This window comes from Anabrus simplex, chromosome X (genome assembly GCF_040414725.1).
Source record: "Anabrus simplex isolate iqAnaSimp1 chromosome X, ASM4041472v1, whole genome shotgun sequence".
NCBI classification, from domain to species: Eukaryota; Metazoa; Arthropoda; class Insecta; order Orthoptera; family Tettigoniidae; genus Anabrus; species Anabrus simplex.
Window position 1 is genome coordinate 73534285 of NC_090279.1, and position 19827 is coordinate 73554111.

General features: G+C 37.2%; 1 protein-coding gene and 1 long non-coding RNA gene across 2 annotated transcripts in view; one reads left to right on the plus strand and one right to left on the minus strand.

The window, feature by feature from the left end:
• The window catches only part of LOC136886221 (uncharacterized), a 450091-nt gene that overhangs the window by 343494 nt on the left and 86770 nt on the right, over positions 1-19827 (minus strand). The window lies entirely within an intron of this gene.
• Positions 17210-19827, plus strand: part of LOC136886660 (uncharacterized) — a 41635-nt gene continuing 39017 nt past the window's right edge. Inside the window, exons 1-2 of the long non-coding RNA XR_011019074.1 lie at positions 17210-17339; positions 19251-19346. This is a non-coding gene — a long non-coding RNA (uncharacterized lncRNA). The remainder of the gene's footprint in view (positions 17340-19250; positions 19347-19827) is intronic.

Genomic DNA, 19827 nt, shown 5'->3' on the forward strand with positions numbered 1-19827 from the left:
AGCAAAGCAAAGTCATCTACGTACAGGCCATGAAGGCCCTTGTAGGAGTGGAAGGTAAAGGCTTCCACCATTGTTAACCTCGGCACATGATGGGGTAGAGTGGTTAGCTCTACGCCTGGCCACCTTTTCCCCTAGGAATTAACCTGGTACTCATTTTTGGTGTAGGCTGAGTCCATATGCACCTACGGAAGTGGAAATCTCGTTTCTTAAATTTTACGACTTCCTGACGGGGATTCGATCCCACGTCCTTCCGGGCGAACCGAGCACACCTTTACCGCCTCGGCCAGGCAGCCCCAATTTAGCACAATAATTCAGATCATTGTCGGGTGCTGTTAGTTTAGCAGAGTTTATAATAACCAACAACCTAGAGAGGACGTTCACTGAACTGAGTGCTTGAAACTGCGAAGTTTAATTCTTACAACCCCTTTGACGTCTGTCGAAGCAGAAAGATGTTTTCCACTTTGAATAAAATAAAAACTTCCTTAAGGAACTGTATGACCCAGGAAAGATTGTCGGCCTTGGCGATGCTTTCTATAGAAAGAGGTCTGCTGATGGAAATCGCAGACTTCAATCAATGGGGGACTGACAAGTTTGCATCAATGAAAAACGGGAGGGCGAATTTTCAATTCAAGTGAGGTAAGAATAACTGTAGTTATACTCTTATTTCCTGTGTTTTAATTGCTGGATATATTTCAATTTTAATATGATTGCAGTTCATTACATACGGATACTAGGGATTCTTGTTATTTCTATTAGATTCTCAATTAAAATTGCAACATTGACAATTTTGGTGCAACACCCAGCCTCAGATACGACCAGCCGCCACTGATAACTGCACTAAAGATGGAGTTGATGTTCTAGATCAAATGACTGCAACATATACCTGCAGTCGAAAAACAAGACGATGGCTACTTTGCCTATTTTATGGTATTTTGAATATGTCATGTGTGAATGCCTAATATCATCTACAAAGATACCGGTACAACGGTTTCTGAAAATCACTACGCAAAACCAAGAGTGGAATTCCTTTTTACATTGGCAGAAGAGCTAATGAGACCCTGGATGTTGCAACGGCTGGAAATACCATCACTCCGCAGAGGAATTCGCATTTCCATCGCTGAGCAACTGGGAGTTGAATTTCCAGCTCAGGCAGCAGTATGCAGTCGGAAGTCGGACGATGCAACGTCTGTCCAAGATCCAAAGACACAAAAATAACAACTGTCTGCGAAGAATGTGAGGTGTTTGTGTACAGAAACCATATGGTGGTGACGTGTCCAAATTGTGCTAAGTAAAATCTCAAAAAGTGCAAAAGAAGTGGAAGGCCTTCGAAACTTTGAAAAAATGGCAAACATCTTGTTTTACTTTATTTTTAGTGATTGTAGTGCAGGTACTTTTCTCATTTGAAAATTGTTGATAATGTATTCAAAGGAATCTATTTCTTCTGTTTTGAGCATCTTCTTTAATAAATATTTGATCATAATGTATGAAATAAATTTTCATTTTGGGGTACCCAGTGCCTAAGTTTACGGTTGGTGATACAAAAATATAGGTGTACGTCACCAGGGTTAATGGCAGATTGTGCACAAGCGTCTCGGTATAACACTGCGATAATACGACCTGGCCAATCAGAATGCATTCTTGAAAAGTATGGCCGCTGGTGGCCTCAGCCTTTTACGAAAGTGCTGCCATCTGGTTTGATTTGTAGTAAATATGAAAATTGATAACCAATTGTTTTTGCGTAAGTGGAGGGAAAATTTGTTGTTTGAATTGTGTTTAACATGTGGTCAATACGTTCGGGTGAATAATTTTTAATATTTGTTTGAATTGCGTCAACACATGGTCAATGCCTTCATTTGGATAATTTCTGCTATCTACACGATGCAAAATTAAAAGACATCAATTACAAGTAGCCTACACAAGTTGTCATCTGAATCAATGAAGCGTGGGCGGCTTAATGGAACTGGATTTACTTGAAAATTTTGTAGCTGGGACACATCCAGCGAACGAGAGTAACGGGGACATATGAGCGTCATACATTCAGCGAGAAGATTCAAAATTCATATAGACTGTCCTGGTAAATGCTGACGATTTCCATATTAGTAGTTGAATAGGTTAGAGGTAATGGATTGGTATGTTCTTACTCAAAAGCCTGTTTTCTTTCATTTCAGTGGTGAATTGTCCGTATATCACTGCGAATCACCAAGAGTTGAGTCAGCATGTGTTGCATGACCACAGTGAATTACCTAATTCTTGAAGGATGTTCTATCACAGAAATGTCTTCAGTACACATGAAAGGTGGGAAGAATGTTCAACCATTGTATCATAATAGTTATGCAACGGATCTTCATATTAATATTTTTGTTCACTGTATCTAGTTAGGCAATCCGTATGGAGATAGTTGAATGCATAAATGTTCATTAAAGTTTATTAAGGGTAGGCCTATTCCATGAAATATCACAATCTGCTACAAGCTCTTCACAAAATGTATTTTCCTCACATGTTCATTAAATACCAGTACCAATATTCTTTAAATCAGTATAATTTTCTGTTCCTACTAATAGCTCCATTAGGCCTAATGATGCTCGAAATGTACTCGCAACCAAACTTCATGCTTTCAGAAAGATTTTCCTTAATATTTTCAGTATTTATTAGAAATAAGTTATTTGCATGAGGGTAAAATCTCAGATTTCATTAAAATTGTTATACTGGCACTAACTACATTTTATCATTCTTTGAAATCTCAAGAAGGGTACCTATGGTTCTTGCTGAATTCGTTAAAGTATTATTTTAAGAAATTTTGTTAAGACTTATCTAGTTCTAGCAGTTACAGCTTTATATCCATGGAAAGAATGTGCGCGAAATTCCGAACATATTAATCCATGATGCAACCCTGCATTTTAAATTATATGTCTGTTTTGAATGCAGGATGATTACTTGTATGTTGAGTATTCAGACCGAAGGCTGGTTTGATCCTCTCCAGCTCTGCCAACAGCTGTCATAAATTACCTAGGCGTCACTGAAAAGGCGTACTAGGGAAATGAGGAGTGAGGTAGTTTCCCATTGCTTTCCTCACCGAGCCAGCCGTTGCTATTACATATCAGTCTGCCAAGCCCACTGAAATGCATGCACCAACCGACCCTATGAGCGATATTTTCACACCATTCATAACAGGGACTGGCTGCATAAACAATGGTATTACTAGCATCACTCATACCTCAGTCACTTTCATATTGTCAAAGCCAAGACACATCAATGAAAGTAACAAACTTGATATAGCCCATACCAGAAGACATAGTGCACTGTAAACACTACATCTCGCCAGCAAAAGCATGATGATAACTTCCCCCTTCGAAATATAGTTGTTGCAAGGCTGAAGTGGCCGGAGTGAATTCTGATTTCCATTTTAGAATTAGCATAGGAAGTCAGTGTGTTGATGTCACACTGATTGATCTAACGGAAACCTGCATTTTATGTAATATTTCATCATTATTTTCATTCTTAGATAAAGTAATTATTTTTAATTTTCAGGAATAACTTAGAGATGGGAATGTTTGCATAGTAAGACTGAATACCTACTTTCCTTAATCTTGTCTATAATCTGTCCTTATTTGCTCTATTGCACAGTTCTTGACAAACTGGATGTTTAGGCTACATCTTTCTATAATCTATTTTGTTCTCAAATATGGTTTCTGTGAGAGTTAAAGATCTGTTTTATCAACTTTTAGATTCAAAGAAAACATTGACAGCACCACCAATACCATTAAATCTTTGTCTTTCTGAAGTGGCAAGAAAAGTGCTCATTTCTTTGCCAGAATCTGCGAGGTATTTACATAAATTTATGAAATAATATTTGTTACATCCTCAAGTGATTCATGAACTTTCTCTGAAAAAAATTTATACTTTAATATCTTTTGAGGAAACTGCTAAGGAAATTGTCATTGTTTAAGAAGCCTTTCTCATGGTCAGTCAAGATTTCTTCTGATGACACAGAACACAGTTTTCTGCGAAACGTTAAGAATTTCACCTTATTTTCTTGACACGGCATAAGTCCAAAAGCCTATACAGCATCATGTCTACTATTTTGTCATACAGTAAGCTTACTTGAAACTCTGGAAAAGGAAATTAAATAGCAACTGGTTTGTTCCAGGTGTAAGGAATTACATTTTGAAGAATACAAGTATAGTTTTCCAGAAAATAATATATAACCACTACTTTTTTTCCAAAGAAATAAACCTGTTGGATCAAGTTGCACAAGTCTTGGTGAGTGCAGTCAATAGTAGCACTTGAAGAGTGATTTCTAGCCTCCATGGCTCAGGCGGCAGCGCGCCAGCCTCTCACCTCCGGATTCCGTGTTTCAAATCCCAGTCACTCCATGGGAGATTTGTGTTGGACAAAAAGGAGGCAGGAGAGGTTTTCTCCAGGTACTCCGGTTTTCCCTGTCATCTTTTATTCCAGCAACACTCTCCAGTATCATTTCATCTGTCAGTTATTAATCATTGCCCCAGAGAAGTGCGACAGGCTTCGGCAGCCAGCACAGGTCCTATCCTCACCACTAGATGGCGCTTCATGTGTTCCATTCCTGACCCGGTTGAATGACTGGAAACAGGCTGTGGATATTCATACTCGGGAGTGATTTCCACTAATTTTTTTCTGAGTAATTCAGTGCTTAGATATACTGATCAGCTGTTCAGGCTGGGCTGGGTAGCTAGGGCAGTAGAGCACTGGCTTTCTGAGCTCAAGTTGGTATGTTCAGTCCTAGCTCAGTCCAGTGGTACTTGAATATAATGGTGCTTTTTGAGGATCCAACTTAACAGACAGGCCATAGTCAGAGGTATTTATCAAAATTATCTGAAGCTCACTTAAAATTCTCAAGTTCAAAGTTTATTTATAGAAGTATGCACGGAAATCACATTTTTATGTTGAGATAGTCATTTTTAAAATACAACAATGAACATTCGATCAGCCTGCCTGGTGGCCATGATCGTTAAGGCATTGAAGTCTAAACTGTCTGACTCAGAGGTTCGAGTCCCGTTGGTCAAAAAAAAATTCACCATCAGAATGTTGGCTGGCAGGGTAGGGGAGGGGGTGGTATTGAATTTATAACCACTAGATTGCTTGTCAAAAGCCTGGATTAAATTCCAAACTTCTCTGCAATGCTCATATGGAGTGGGGCATATGACGCTGTTGATAGTGATTTGTCCGTCGGACGGAGACGTTAAGCCTTGAGCAGACCTCTTGGTGCTATTCGACAGGAGTAGGCTATGTGCTGGCATGGATTTCACCCTCTCCCTTCCTAGTATCATATATTACATCATTCATTTCATCTCATTAACTCCTCTGATGAGGTTGATGTCAGGAAGGGCATCCAGTCATAAACACCCGCCACGACAGATTCATCTCACCTCACCTCATACCCGACCCCATACAGAAACGGGACTGGGGTTGGCCAAACAACAATAAACATTAGATCACCAAAACAGTACTCTACAAACAATGTCCAAATCTTGTCCTGTTTTATCTACGGGGTCGGGAATATGGTGAGATGAATCAGTCGTGGTGGGTTTTTATGACCAGATGCCCTCCCTGGCATCAGCCTCATCAGAGGAGTTAATGAGATGAAATGAATGACGTGATATCTGATAGTAGGAGGGGAGAGGGTGAAACCCTGCGCCAACATATAGCCTACTCCTGTCGAATATCACCAAGGGGTCAGCTCAAGGCTTAACATCTCCAACCAACGGACGAATCACCATCAACAGCGTCATATGCCCTCACTCTATATGAGCACTGCTGAGAGGTTTGGAATTTATTCCAGGATTTTGGCACGCAATCTAGTGATTAGAAATTGTATATCACCACTTCCTCTACCCTGGTGGCCAAAGATTCTGATGGCCAAAATGTTTTCGATCAAGGGGACTTGAACCGGCTAACCACGGTGTTAGACCATGCAGACTTCAACGCCTTAACAATTATGGCCACCAGGCGGGAATGAGTACTGTACAAACAAGTTTAGTAAAGAAAAAAGTAAATGTCTAATTTGTTGTAGTTTGTGAGTTTTTATGGAATGACCCTTACCATAACACAAGTTGAGCTGTGCAATAAGTTTATTATTATCTTAATGTTAATAACTAGTAATTCAATTTTTCTATTCTTTTCAAGAATTTAAGGTATAGAAATGAAAGGGAAAAAAGACACTCAATCCAGATATTTTCTAACTAGTCCACCAAGACATAAGAGGACATCGACAACTACCAAACCAAACCCCATGACACTACAGCCCTTGAAGGATCTACTTATTTCTGTCGTCGCAGTGGATTGGTCAAAAGAAGAGGAAAGGGAATACAGCATATGAAATTTCAGGGTTCATGTAAAATAAATAAATCGAGTGTGCATGTTATTTACAATAATGTACATTTTGGACATCGCAGAGGATTTGGGCATATCCTGCTGTCAAAAGAAGAGAGAGAGAGAGAGCAGATTGCTGGCCAGTTGATTCAGAATATTCCCTTTAACACTGTTCTGAAAAATATCACAGACAATTTAGATACTAAGCAGATTACCAGGCTACACCTTCTGCAAAGACATGACCTGAGTAATATTGTTCATGATTTTAGATTAGATAGTGATAAACAGAGTCAGAAAGATGTAGAAAGTGTGTGCACTGGGATGGATAGGTTAAAAGACCAAGGTAATGAGTATGTCTGGTGTGGTAAATTACAAGGGATTTCCAACCCAGAATACAGATTGACAGAGAATGATTTTGTATTACTAATTATGACTGATGTGCAGAAAGTAATGCTTGTGGAGTTTGGGAAAAAATCATTTGTATGGACAGTAGGTACTCATGGGATAAATGCTTGTGACTTCTCACTTACAACATTATTGATGTTAGATGAATACAGGGAGAGATTCTCTGTTGCATTCTGTTACTCTAATCAAACAGACTGCAATGTGCTGAAATGGATTTTTTTTTTTTTGTGTGTATGTTGTCAAATAATCAATATCTGCAATTGATTTTCCTGTGCAGATACTGATAACTGATAATTAGGGTTCATTCTCTAATGCATGGGTTGAAGTCATGGGTGCCCCTTTGAAGTCACTTCTATGCATGTGGCATATGGATAGGGCTTAGAGAAAGAACATTTCCTCTAAAATTCATGGTTCACAGGCATTCAAAGCAATTGTGTAACAAACACCTAAGGACGTTGTTGCAGTGTGAAAACGTAGTTGAATTCCACAGTGAGCTCAACAACTTCCTAGATGCTTGTGAAAATAATGACACATGTAGAGAGTTTGGTGTGTACCGGTACTTTGAAAAGGACTATGCTAGTAGGCCTATTGTTACCGATTAGAAATGTACATTAATACCAGTATGCATTTAGAAGTCTTCCACCAAGTCCTGAAACAAGTGGTAATGAAAGGTCTTCGAGTCAGTAGGATGGATAAGAGCATAAATGCTGTGATGTCAGTGGTAAAACGCAAAGTGTTTGATAGGTTGCTAAAAGTAAATAAAGGAAAACTTAGCAAAGCTGTGCAACATATAAGGCAGAGACACAAAAACAGTCCACAAATGTGTATTGATGATGTGACAGTGGAAAGTTCCACTTCATGTAAGGTTGAAGGCAGGAGGACAGATGAGTTTTATAGTGTCTGGAAAGAATGTGTAACAGGTCATTCATTCTGCTGTCCATTGATTTGCTCTGAATATAAAATATGTATTCATCAGTATCCATGTACATGCTGTGACTATTCTTTGCAGCTACAATATGCGAACATATTCATTTTGTTTTGAGGAGAGCCTATTGTACTCATCTGTCCTGGAATTCCTGAGTTTCTTAATTATTTTGAAAATTTTCCCTAGGTGCAACTTCATGCCATGTATATTTTATTTCACTTGTTCATGGTAGTTTATAGTTTACTCAACATATCTGTAAATGTATCTTCATTCTCCTTGAGTGAGTCAAGATTATTTTCCAGTTTAGATATGTTTTTTACAGTATTTTAAAATGAATCATTCAGTATATTTGGCACAATGGCTACAGGCTCCTTTGTTATCTTCCTAGCTGTTTCATTATTTCAGCACTAGCTGCCATGCATTTATTTTTGGAACTAATGAATTTGTCATTGGCAATTATTTTTCATTTTTCAATGTGTCTTCTACATAATTATTTAATAGCATTATACCTTTCTTTGCCTTCCAAAATACCCTGCTTAGCTTTAATGTAAAACAGTACCAATGAGTTCTTAATGGCTGCAAGATGAAGAGTGTATCATTTTGACATGTTTTCTAATGTACCATTGTACTAATATTTTAATAAATGAATGTACATAAAAATAATGAGTTGACATTTACTGAAAAAAATAATTCCTACATATTACTGTAAAATGCAGTTGGTGTTTCAATGTTGATAATGATCCTGCAATCATTAAGAGGGAAATTCCTCAAGGCAATATTATTGGACCTTAAATAATATGAGTAAACAACTGGAATCTGAGATACGGCTTTTTGCAGATGATGTCATACTGTATAGAATAATAAATAAGTTACAAGACTGTAAGCTACTGCAAAAAGACTTTGAAAATGTTGTAAGATGGACAGCAGGCAATGATATGATGATAAACGGTGTTAAGTCAGGTTGTGAGTTTCACTAATAGGCAAAGTCCACTCAGTTTTCATTACTGCATTGATGGGGTGAAAGTTCCTCATGGGGATCATTGTAAGTATGTACGTGTTGATATAAGTAAAGATCTTCATTGAGGTAATCACATAAATGTGATTGTAAGTAAAGGGTACGGATTTCTGCACATGGTTGTGAGGGTATTTAGGGGTTGCAGTAAGGATGTAAAGGAGAGGGCATGTAAGTCTCTGGTATTACCCCAATTAAGAGTAAGTTTCCAGTGTATGGGACCTTCAACATGATTACTCGACTCGAGAAATGGAAGAAATCCAAAGAAAAGCATCTCGATTTCTTCTGGGTGATTTCTGACAGAAGAGATGTATTACAAAAATATTGCAGAATTTGGGATGGGAAGACTTGGGTGTAAGGAGACTAGGTGGTACTTTCTGAGTTGTCAGCGGAGAGATAGTGTGGAATGACATTGGTAATCGAATAAGTTTGAGATCAAAATATGAAGATAAAGTTGAAATTCAAGAGGACAAACTGGGACAAATATTATTTTATAAGAAGAGGAGTTAGTGATTGGAATAATTTACCATGGGAGATGTTTAATAAATTTAAAAATTCTTTGTAATTCTTGAAGAGAAGATGAGTAAACAACAGACAAAGTATCTGCCACCTGGGCAACTGCCCTAAATGCAGATCAGTGGTGACTGTTGCGAATGACAGAAAACATGACCGACAAATGGGGAATAAGTTAATCTGGGAAGGACAACTGAATCAGAAAGTGATGTAACAAACAATATAGAGGGGAAAATATTCTAGACATAGTGCTAATAAAAGCACTATAGAAAAACTGATCATGAAGATCATTTCTGTTGTAGTTGAAAATAAATGTGAGAGAATAGAATGCTGCAAGACTATTAGGCAATATCATAAGGTTGATCAGAGAGACAGAGGGGAGTTTAAAAATATTAATTATGATTAGTTAAAAATGATGAATGAAAATATAAACTGACTATGGGATGGTTTTAACTAATTGTTGGGGAGTTTGAAGACAGGTATGGTATTTTTCTAAAGTGGTAAGTAATGGTATAGACCCACTGTATTATAACAGAGGTGCAGGTTAGAAAGAAATAGGAATATATGAGGAAGTAAGGAGAGACTGAAAGAACTTACTAGGAAATTTAATTTAGCAAGAAAAGTCAGCTAAGGTTAACATGATGACAAGCATAATTGACAGCGATATGAATTTTAGTGAGTACCGTACTGTAATGGATGGGTATGTATAAGTACTTTAAGGCAGACACAAGTTCCAGGATGGACATTCCAGGGAAAATTAATGAACTAGGAGAGTGTATATGTGAGGACTTCCAGAAAGCATAAGAATTCAGTTAGCAATATGCAAAGATAGTTGGATGTAAGATTAATTTCCAGGTTGAGGAGGTGACTAATACAGGCAAAGTAGTGGAATTTACCTATTGTAATAAAGACATTTTCAAAAAAGGTACAAAAGCTAAAAAAAAAAAAAGCAGCTGGCTTTATTAAGAATGCAGGATAATTACTAGAAATATGCTGCCATATCGGAAATATTTGTTTACTGTTTGTAAGAAGGAGCTCTGGCCCCACTGTATAAAGAAAAGGGTGATGAACATAAGGCAGATAATTACTGGCCAGTCTGCTTAACATGTGTTGCATATAAGCTCTGGTTTGATAGAAGGCTGTACACGTTTAGGAAAAGTTATTCCAGTGAGGCTCAACTTGTAGGATTCCAACATGATATAGCAGATAATTTAGATTCAGGTAGAATGAACTATATGTATCCATCTGTGGTCGTGGTGGTGGTGTTTATTGTTTTAAGAGGAACTGGGCAACCATCCTCTATTAACATGAATCAGAGGGAAGAGATTTGACACTTCGAAAATAGAAGGTAGCGGCCAAAGGAAAGTGAGGGCCATGAAGACTGGTAAAGTGAAAGTCTCTCTAGACCTCAAAAACCTAATACCACTGGGGTCAGAAAAGAACAAGAAATGACCAGGGAGATTGGATAGGATAAATGAAAGTGAAGAACTTGGTGTGTAAGTAAAGGGAAGCAATGCCAGGACTCAGCCAAAGTCACCACGATCGTTAACCCGTGCTTGCAAGTTTAGAGTTCCTGGGTACCTTTTAGTTGCCACTTCTGGCAGTCAGGGGCTGCCATGGGTGTATTCTATTGTCCCCACCCACAGGAGGTATTGATTCAAGGATTTTGACAGGGTAGATTATTAGAGATTACTGACGAAAATGATGGCTAATGGACAAAAGAGTGGTTGAATGGGTGGCTAAATTTCTAGAAAGAACTCACAGAATTAGAGTAGTTGAAGCATTACCTGATCTTGAAATGGTTATCTGGAATCAAAGATAAGCCTTTTTTTGCTAATGACGTTACACTGTATGTATTAAATAAGTTGCAGGTTTGTAAGTGACTACAAAAAGAGATCAACAATGTTGTGAAATGGACAGGAGACAAGGGTATGATGGAAAATGGGATGAAAAGTCAGGTTGTAATTTTCACAAAGAGGAAAAGTCCTCTCAGATTTAATTACTCTGTTGATCAGGTGACAGTATCTCATGGGGATCACGGTCTAGGTCGTAATATAAGGAAAGATCTTCATTCATGAATGAGATAGTACATAAAGGTTACACATGAGGGTATTTAAGGGTTGTAGTAAGGAACCAGAGGGCATATACAATAAGTCTCTGGTAACAACCCCTAATCAGAGGATGGTTTCACTGTGTGAGACTCCCACCAGGATTACTTGATTCAAAAACTGGAGAAGATCAAAAGGAAAGCAGCATAATTTCTTCTGGTGATTTCTGACAAAGGAGTAGTTTTTTAATATGTTGGAAAGAAAAGACCTGGGAGTAAGGAGACGAGATGCTCGTCTAAGCGGCATGCTCCGAGCTGTCAGCGGAGAGATGGCGTGTGACGAGCGTAGCCATATGGGGCGGGTTTACTGGTGGTTAGAAACCCCATGGAAATTTTATAAAAGAAAATAAACAGAAACTGACTATAAACACGTGAAAGTCGACTCAATGGGGTGGCTCTTTTTAACAATCATAGAGACATAATTGTAAAACCAACAGATATCTTGAATATGTCTTGTAAGAAGCCTCGAAAGTTGGATTTTAGATTTAAACTGAACATGCCATTTGCTGTAAAACTGCTGAGCTTGATCAAATTGTTTTTTCTGTACCGGTATTTTAATGTAAGATTCTGTAGTGTACTGCAATCTGAATATCAACGTAATTCATTTGTATTAATGTCTTTATGATGACACTCAAGCATGCACAAGCACCTTAATTATGTTCTATCCTAATTTTGCAACTTTAAGCCCCCTCCCATAAGTTGATCTGCTACTGGCGTGTAATGGCATTAGTAGACAAATATGCTTGGAGAGGAGCTTTTAAAGGTAGGGTAGATCACAATATGAGGATAATGTTGGAATTCAAGAGGACAAATTAGGGCAAATAATTTATAAGAAGACGAGTTAAGGATTGGATCAATTTATCATGGGAAATGTTTGATAGATTTCCGAGTTCTTTGAAATCATTGAAGAAAATACTAGGTAAAATGATAGGGAATCTTCCTATTGGGCTACAGCTCTAAATGCAGATCATTCACCATGGGCTTAATAGAACCCTTCATAATTCATCAGTTATATTATCATGTATAAGAAACACCCCTAACCTCGTTTTCTTCTGCTAACATAGCTTGAAATGTCGAATACGGTACCTTATGCAAAAATATCGGTTACGTAAATCTAAACTTGGATTTCTGTGTAACAACCTGAAATAATTCCATAATTATTAACGAGGACTATAAAAATACTGCATCGGTTTTCTGAGCAACTCAACCTGAAATTATTCATAGTAAATCGTTAAAAGAATCGTATCCTTTCGTATTCGAGTTTTAATTCTTACTGTGTTAAATTTAATTCTTCTGTTTTAAGTTATCAGACAAACGTATACAGTGGCATAAATAGGCTGGATTCGATCACTGATTCGATCAGCTGATCATCGTAAACAAACTAATCGCGAAGTCGCCATCACCAAAGCAAGGAATTATGGGAATAAAAAGCGGCCAGGGCCACAGACTCTGTGAGAATGCGTTGTGATTGGCCAGGTCGTATTATCGCAGTTTTTACCGAGACGCTTGTTACGGACCTGCTTTCGTATTCTCTTTCGTTCACCCGGCGAGGTTCCTTCTATCTTATATATGCTCTTTCAGCTAGACATAGCTGGACACAAGGTTCTTAAACACTACTCATTTCACTCAGTGCCGCCAGTGCACTTTTCAGCAAGTGCCTCATACTACAATTGTAGACATTACGGATGTGTTCAACTACAACTCTCCCCACAGTTGTGTATTTTAGTATATATGAGTGTTACAGTGTGATTTGTTACAAGTATTGGAACTGGGTGATATAACAAGCCCATTCACGTTTCAAGTAGCGGAAGAAGTGTCTCATACTCTGTAGTTGTCTTAAGTAATACATCCTTTCCTAAATTCAGCCTGTTCTACTGACTGTTAGAAATCAAATTTGTACTTCAAGAGTTAGTTTTAAGTGGTTGAACAACATTCAAATATCCGGTTTGGTTTTTAAGTGGCTGGTATGTTGTTAAATAAGGCCAATTCTGCAGCTTATTCCGTTAAGAAAGTTACGGATTTTCTTCATTGAGGAATTGTGATTTATGTCTTTTTACACTGCGTCCACAACCTCTAACATATTTTCGGTAATGTTCAAGTTCAATAATGTACATTTGCTAAATGTATAGATCTCAAGTGAGAATATTAGAAGTTAATATTAACCCTTCTCAGTTTCAGCATTCTACATATTTTTAATATTTAAAGTTATTAGTTTTCTTAAATGTTATTTTAAATTAAGCATTAAAATTAAATACGCATATAACTAGCTTGCTTTTTAGAAAACTCCCAGCCTTTGCGTTGCAAGTGCCTGCAAGTTTTTTTTTCTGAAGAGCATCGCAGATGAAGAAATGCGGATGGTAGTTAGACAAAAAATTGCAATATTTAGCGTGTAATTTTAATTACCGGTATTGCTTTGCTGTGTTACTTACCTCTGTGTGCAATTTTATAGTGAGGCTGTGAATGTTGAGTTGTTCATTACTCTGTACGATGCGACATATGGAAATAGGGTTCAAATTCTTGAGAGGTTTCCATTTAGGATATCTGTATCTTGTTTTATCAGTGTTGTTATGGAGATTCTTCTGTATTACATCAATACCCCACAGCAGCTATTTCTGGTATTTTTTGTGATGATTTAGGTTACTGCCGGCTGTCTTTCTGATTTATTGCTGTGTAAAAGATTTTCAGGAGTGAGTGGTGGTGAGATTGCATGGGGTCGAATACTAGTATCTGCAGCCCTGAAAAACGTTTCCGTGGTTTCCCCATTTTATCATTAATTAACCTTAATTTATGCCACTGCATACCTAATCTTAACCCTTTACCTTGGAGTTGTTAGTGCAACATTAAACTGCTTTCAGGAATGGAAGAACAATCTTAAGGAATAAATTCTGGCTGTGGAAACTGTAAACGGTAGTCAGAACAAGTAAACACGTCACATTTCAGTATTGTCCCCTACATTAAAATATACAAAATACAATTGAGCATAGTTTCCTGAATAGATATGTGTTTACATTGAAATCTATTCCCTGGCAATGTGTAAGAATCTACAAAATTAGCCACAGGAACGAAGCTTGTATTACCTGTAGGAGAAATTGTAGTATTCATTGTTCGTGCAGTATGTTTACATTTACAGTAAAATATCACAAAGTGACTAATGAACACTGCAATTGGGTGAAATGAATTCTCTGGGGCACTACTCAAGGTATTCAACATATAAAGTTAAAAATTTCATGATTGTGCCGTATTGAATAGAGAAACACAAAATATTAAACAGAAGGAAGGATCCACCTTTCAATACTCCGTTATTAAGTTGTGATCACTGTGTTAGTTGTTTTTAGACCTTTATGACTTAATTTTTGCACTGCTTTGCCAATTGGCTGATGATGACACTTCAAATGTGTTGAAACCGGTCCCAAACGAACAAGTTGTAACCTCTATTTGGTTCAACTTAAAACGGAGTATTAAAAGATGGATCCTTCCTTCTGTTTAATATTGTGTGTATTCAACATAGATAATTTTTGTACCACCTGCGAAACAATAAAAACTGCTTAACATTTAAACCACTCGTTCGACATGGAACTCCCTACAAGGGGCTCTCTGTTAAACACCACTTGGTTGTGTCATTAGACATGACATGCATAGAAAAATAAAGAAAAAGCACTTAAGTAAAGTTTGCTGGCATTGTTCGATGAAATGAGCTGATAGCAGTATTGTATAAACTTATGTCTTTATTTCAACAGAATTTTCTTTATTTTCCATTTCTAGTCTTCTGGGTAGAAATGTGAATCAAGAACCTCCTCAGTTTTTCTCTCTCCACCACTCCTTTTCTTCCTCGAATATTTTTTCTAATTTTACACCACTCTTCTCTGTACTGTCCTTACCGTATCCATTCACCCCTTTCTGGGCATTCTCTGATGTCATTCTGCTATGTCTTTCTCTGTAAATACTTACTGTGGAACTCTATCCTCTTCCATTCTCATCATGTGTCCATACTATTTCAGCTTATGTGTCTCTATCTTGCCTTTCAGTTCAGGGAATCAATTCACTCCCTGTTTCTGACTTTATCCCTTTATGCCCTCCCTATTATTTCTGTAAAGAATTTCATCTTGGCCTCTTGCATTCTGCGTTCATCATGTATTTTTGTTGTCCATGGTGTGTAATACATTGGGTGCAAAATTTTCTTGCGTTCCGTTGGATGTCCCAGTTACAGACTATGCATCCCACACGTTGGTAAAACTCATTGCCTTGTTCAAGTCTCTATCCAGTTTCTTAATTTATTTTCCCATCTTCTGCAATTATTCACCCTGAATACTTGAAGCTTTCCACAACTTCTAATGGTCTTCCATTTACTTCAATATTCCCAATTCCTTCTCTATTACCTCTCGTCACCACTACTATCATACTCTTTTCCACACTTATTTTCATTCCATATTCCTCCATCTCCCGATTCCTTACATTATCTTGTTCTTGTCCTTCCATTTCATCTTCTTCACATATTACTGTCTTATCTGCAAAGAGTGAGGCCTTTGCCTCCTTGGTTCCCATTTTTTTGTTGTATACTCTTATGGATTTCATCCATGATTGTAATGAAGATCGGAGGGGATAAAACACATCCATTTTGAAGTCCTGTTTCTTCTTGGAACCAGTTTGTTTGTGCTATCTTAATATTCATACTACTTACTCACTTTTCGTTCATAGCTTTTATAATATGTTCTTCACCTCTCCCTGCGTTCTTTTTTATCAATGCATCCGAGACCACTTGCCATGGTACACTGACATATGCCTTCTCAATATCGATAAATATCATCACTGAATTCAGCCTAAATTCCCATCTGTTCTCCGTCGCGATCTTTAGGTTGAACAGATTAAAAACTTTTAAAATTATGTTTTCACTGAGTAAGGAGTATGACACGATATGTAAGTGAAACACAGATAATAACTGGTGCCAAGAAAAACAGAGTTTGAAGCCTTTTAAATGCCGTGTTATCAGAAATTCTTGAAGATCATTATTATGGAACATGTCTCAAATAAAGAGATAGTGAATAAGCTTAATGAGAGGAGAATGGTTTTAGAGAATTTGATCCTGGGAAGGAAAATTTTGATAGAATACATCTCAAAGAACTGTGAACTTGTTCAGTTAGTTTTGAAGCTGATTGCAAAGGATAAAAATGGTAGGAAGATTCCAGTATATGGACCCCAGTGATCAGAGTGATATGCAAACCGTACAGTCACTGAATTTTCAAGAAAGGTCATCTTGTTGCGGTTTCAGTTGCATATAAAACTGTTTGTTAGATAGCTATTAATACAATATAAGGTGTCATGTAATAATTTTTTTTTGCTATTGGCTGTACGTCGCACCTACATAGATATGTCTTATGGCGATGATTGGACAGGAAAGGGCTGGGAGTGGGAAGGAAGCGGCCGTGGCCTTAATAAAGGTACAGCCCCAGCATTTGCCTGGTGTGAAAATGGGAAACCACGGAAAACTATCTTCAGGACTGCCAACAGTGGGGTTCGAACCCACTATCTCCCGAGTACTGGATACTGTCCGCACTTAAGCGACTGCAGCTATCAAGCTCGGTCATGTAATACTAGGGGTCCTTTGACTATGATCTTGATATCGACAGATAAGTTAAATTATATTTCCTATGGAAGTGATCACTGTTTTAGAAATCATATAAAACTGCAGGTCCTTAGCTTTGATTGAAGTATCAGTCATAGAAAACTTGAGGTCCTATAGGTATGATCATAATATCAACTGTCATGTAAAATTTCGGGTTTTTTGGTATGATCATAATATTGATGGTCATATAAAATGACACGATTATTGCTTAGTTTGTTGACAAACACCATAAGTATCAATGACATCAATAAGGTAATGTATTTTTCTGGCTTATGTTTCAGTGTAAGGCCAGTGGAAGTAATCAACCATACCAGTACCTTCTAACTACTTCAGTTTGCAGTGCAAAATGGACCTGGAAGCAAAGATCAAAGAGGAAACAGCCTGGCTTGAAGGAAAAACAACTGCATCACTTGTAAGTCTCATTCCAGATAACTTTACAGAGGTCAGAAATTAACCCGTAATAGCTGAATAAGTTTGGCAGGGGCATAATTTTCTATGTGCTTCCTCAGTATTAACACCAGCAGTCACCAATTGCTGAATGAGCATCTATGCGTAGTACAACTCTGTTTTGTTTATTTGTCTGGGAATACAACACAACGCACTACACAAAGCTGCCAACTCTTTGGAACTTAAGGTTGGGCTTGGATTAGTCTGTACTTTTTACTGTCAGTATTGAAATTACTTTGGTTTAGGGGTTGCACTTTTTTATTTTTCCCCTCTGATTAAAATAGAGGATGGTTGGCCAATTGTACTTTAAAAAACTAATATCCTCCTACACTACTGCACCAGTATTAGCACCACATGTTAAAAATTATTACTCCTACCATAATTAGTGTACAAGAAGTTAAAACACAAATCTTTCATTAGTGTTTTTGAGCCTGGATACACCAGTCTGCTAAACGAAATGTCAACACAGGTGTGATTATTCTGGGTTACCCTCTCGTCCACAATGTGCTGGAAGATGATATGTGTTTTAAGGAATGAGCAGATTTGCCTATGACATACGAGGGATGAAATAGCTCAAAATCTGAATGTACGTTCTCTCAAAATAAGTACTTTGCTCAGATGTTGAATTCTTCTAGAAAGACAGAATAGTGATTAGCTCATTTTATTCCTCAAATACAGGTCAGATTCTACGATATATACAGTAGAGAACCATGTCTAAGGGCTCTAGAATGTATGATTTCTGAGAAGAATTTATTTTATATGCCCCTTCTTAGTTAGCTCTGACACTTTAAGGACTTAAGGCACATTAAACAGATTTTTTTCTTTCCTCTTTGTCATTATTTCCCTGTCCTTTTTGTGCATCCTTTTCATCCATTCCTTAGTTCAGCTATTCTTCTCTTCTGTATTGAATGAGTTAAGTTGGCATATTCTAGAACTTGTTACTTTAATTCACTTTTATTAGTTACTTAATTTACATGAGAACATAAGCTTTTAATCACAGTCCCTCCCTCCTATAATGCTGACAAGGTTTTATGAATCTAAGAGTGAAATTTAAATGTCTCGTAGTACTGTAGATCATAAAAGATCTTCTGAAACTGCAGATATTCACTCCAACACTGCTGATTCTCCACTGACGGTGTCCTAATCCCCTCAGCTCCTCACAGAACAGTAGATAACATGCTTATAGTAATACAATATTTCATTTCTAGCTGCTTTGACTTTGGGTTACATCACATCTTTCACTGTTATATGACTGTGATAAGTCTGCTTCTTTCATGTTTATGTTTTTTATTTTACACTTGGAAGCATTGAAATATGCTGTTTCAAACAGAACTGTATTAATGTTTTATGTAGCTCCTGTGATCTCAGCAAAATTATAGTAGAGAATGTGATTCCATTATTTCAAGTAATTTTAATCTGTCTTTAAACAAACTCCTGCTGAGAACAAAAAATCATTTAGAAATGTAACGCTTCTAATTGGTTCAGACAACTTTTATGATTTGATTGATATGATTGAACATATGAAAACAGTTCATACAATTTAGTGTTTATGCCTATGGCTGCGTCCTTCCAAATTCTGTGTGAGATAGCCCCCATTCCATCTCTGGTATTATATTTTCTGGTATGGCTAGAAAACGTTTGGCATTTTATATTTTGTTCTCAGTCTCATCCTTTCTCTGACATAAGGAGTGAGCAAGAATAGTAACACCATTCTCAGTACAGCCTTTGGTTATAACAATCCTCTGCTGGTAGAAATCTTCCATAAACATTAGTGAAATTCTGAAAGTAACTTTAATAGTGGAAATTGCTCATTTGTTGGTGACTGTATTTGTAGATGTGTGTTATGAGCATACCTAATATTTTGTATTTTCCATAGGAAAATTTTGAACATGTATCAGAAGTGATAGCTCTGAAAGAAGAAGTTAAATCAGAGTTAACCGAGCCAGAGTCATCGCAGGAAGACTCTCTTGAGGTAATGTACATAATTTGATAATCCATCGTCAGATAACGGAAATGGGTAGAAAATAGCTCAACAGATACCAGGGTTTGATCCATCTTTTCAGTGCACATGATTGATAGTCCTACCGATAATATACTTTTTTATGAGATTGACTGTTTACATATCTAGTTTTCACTTTTCCTTCAAGTTGTTGCACGATCTTGGGTTATGAATTGTGCAGCAGTTAGGATTATTCCAAAGACCTCTACTCTATGTCATTTGGTAGCTGGTATCATTCCTACTAATACTTTCGAATTCGTAAATTAGTTTTGAACACCAAGTAGCTGAAAGGTACATTCTTTTGTTACTGTTACAGGATATTTTACTAGTCGTTTCCAAATGAAACACCTTTGATATTTTATTGATTCTATTAATTATTGTTTTCTAAATAATACAGTAATTTATTGATACAAGTTGCAGGTGATATGCTTGTTTACTGTGATTGTTCGCTTGT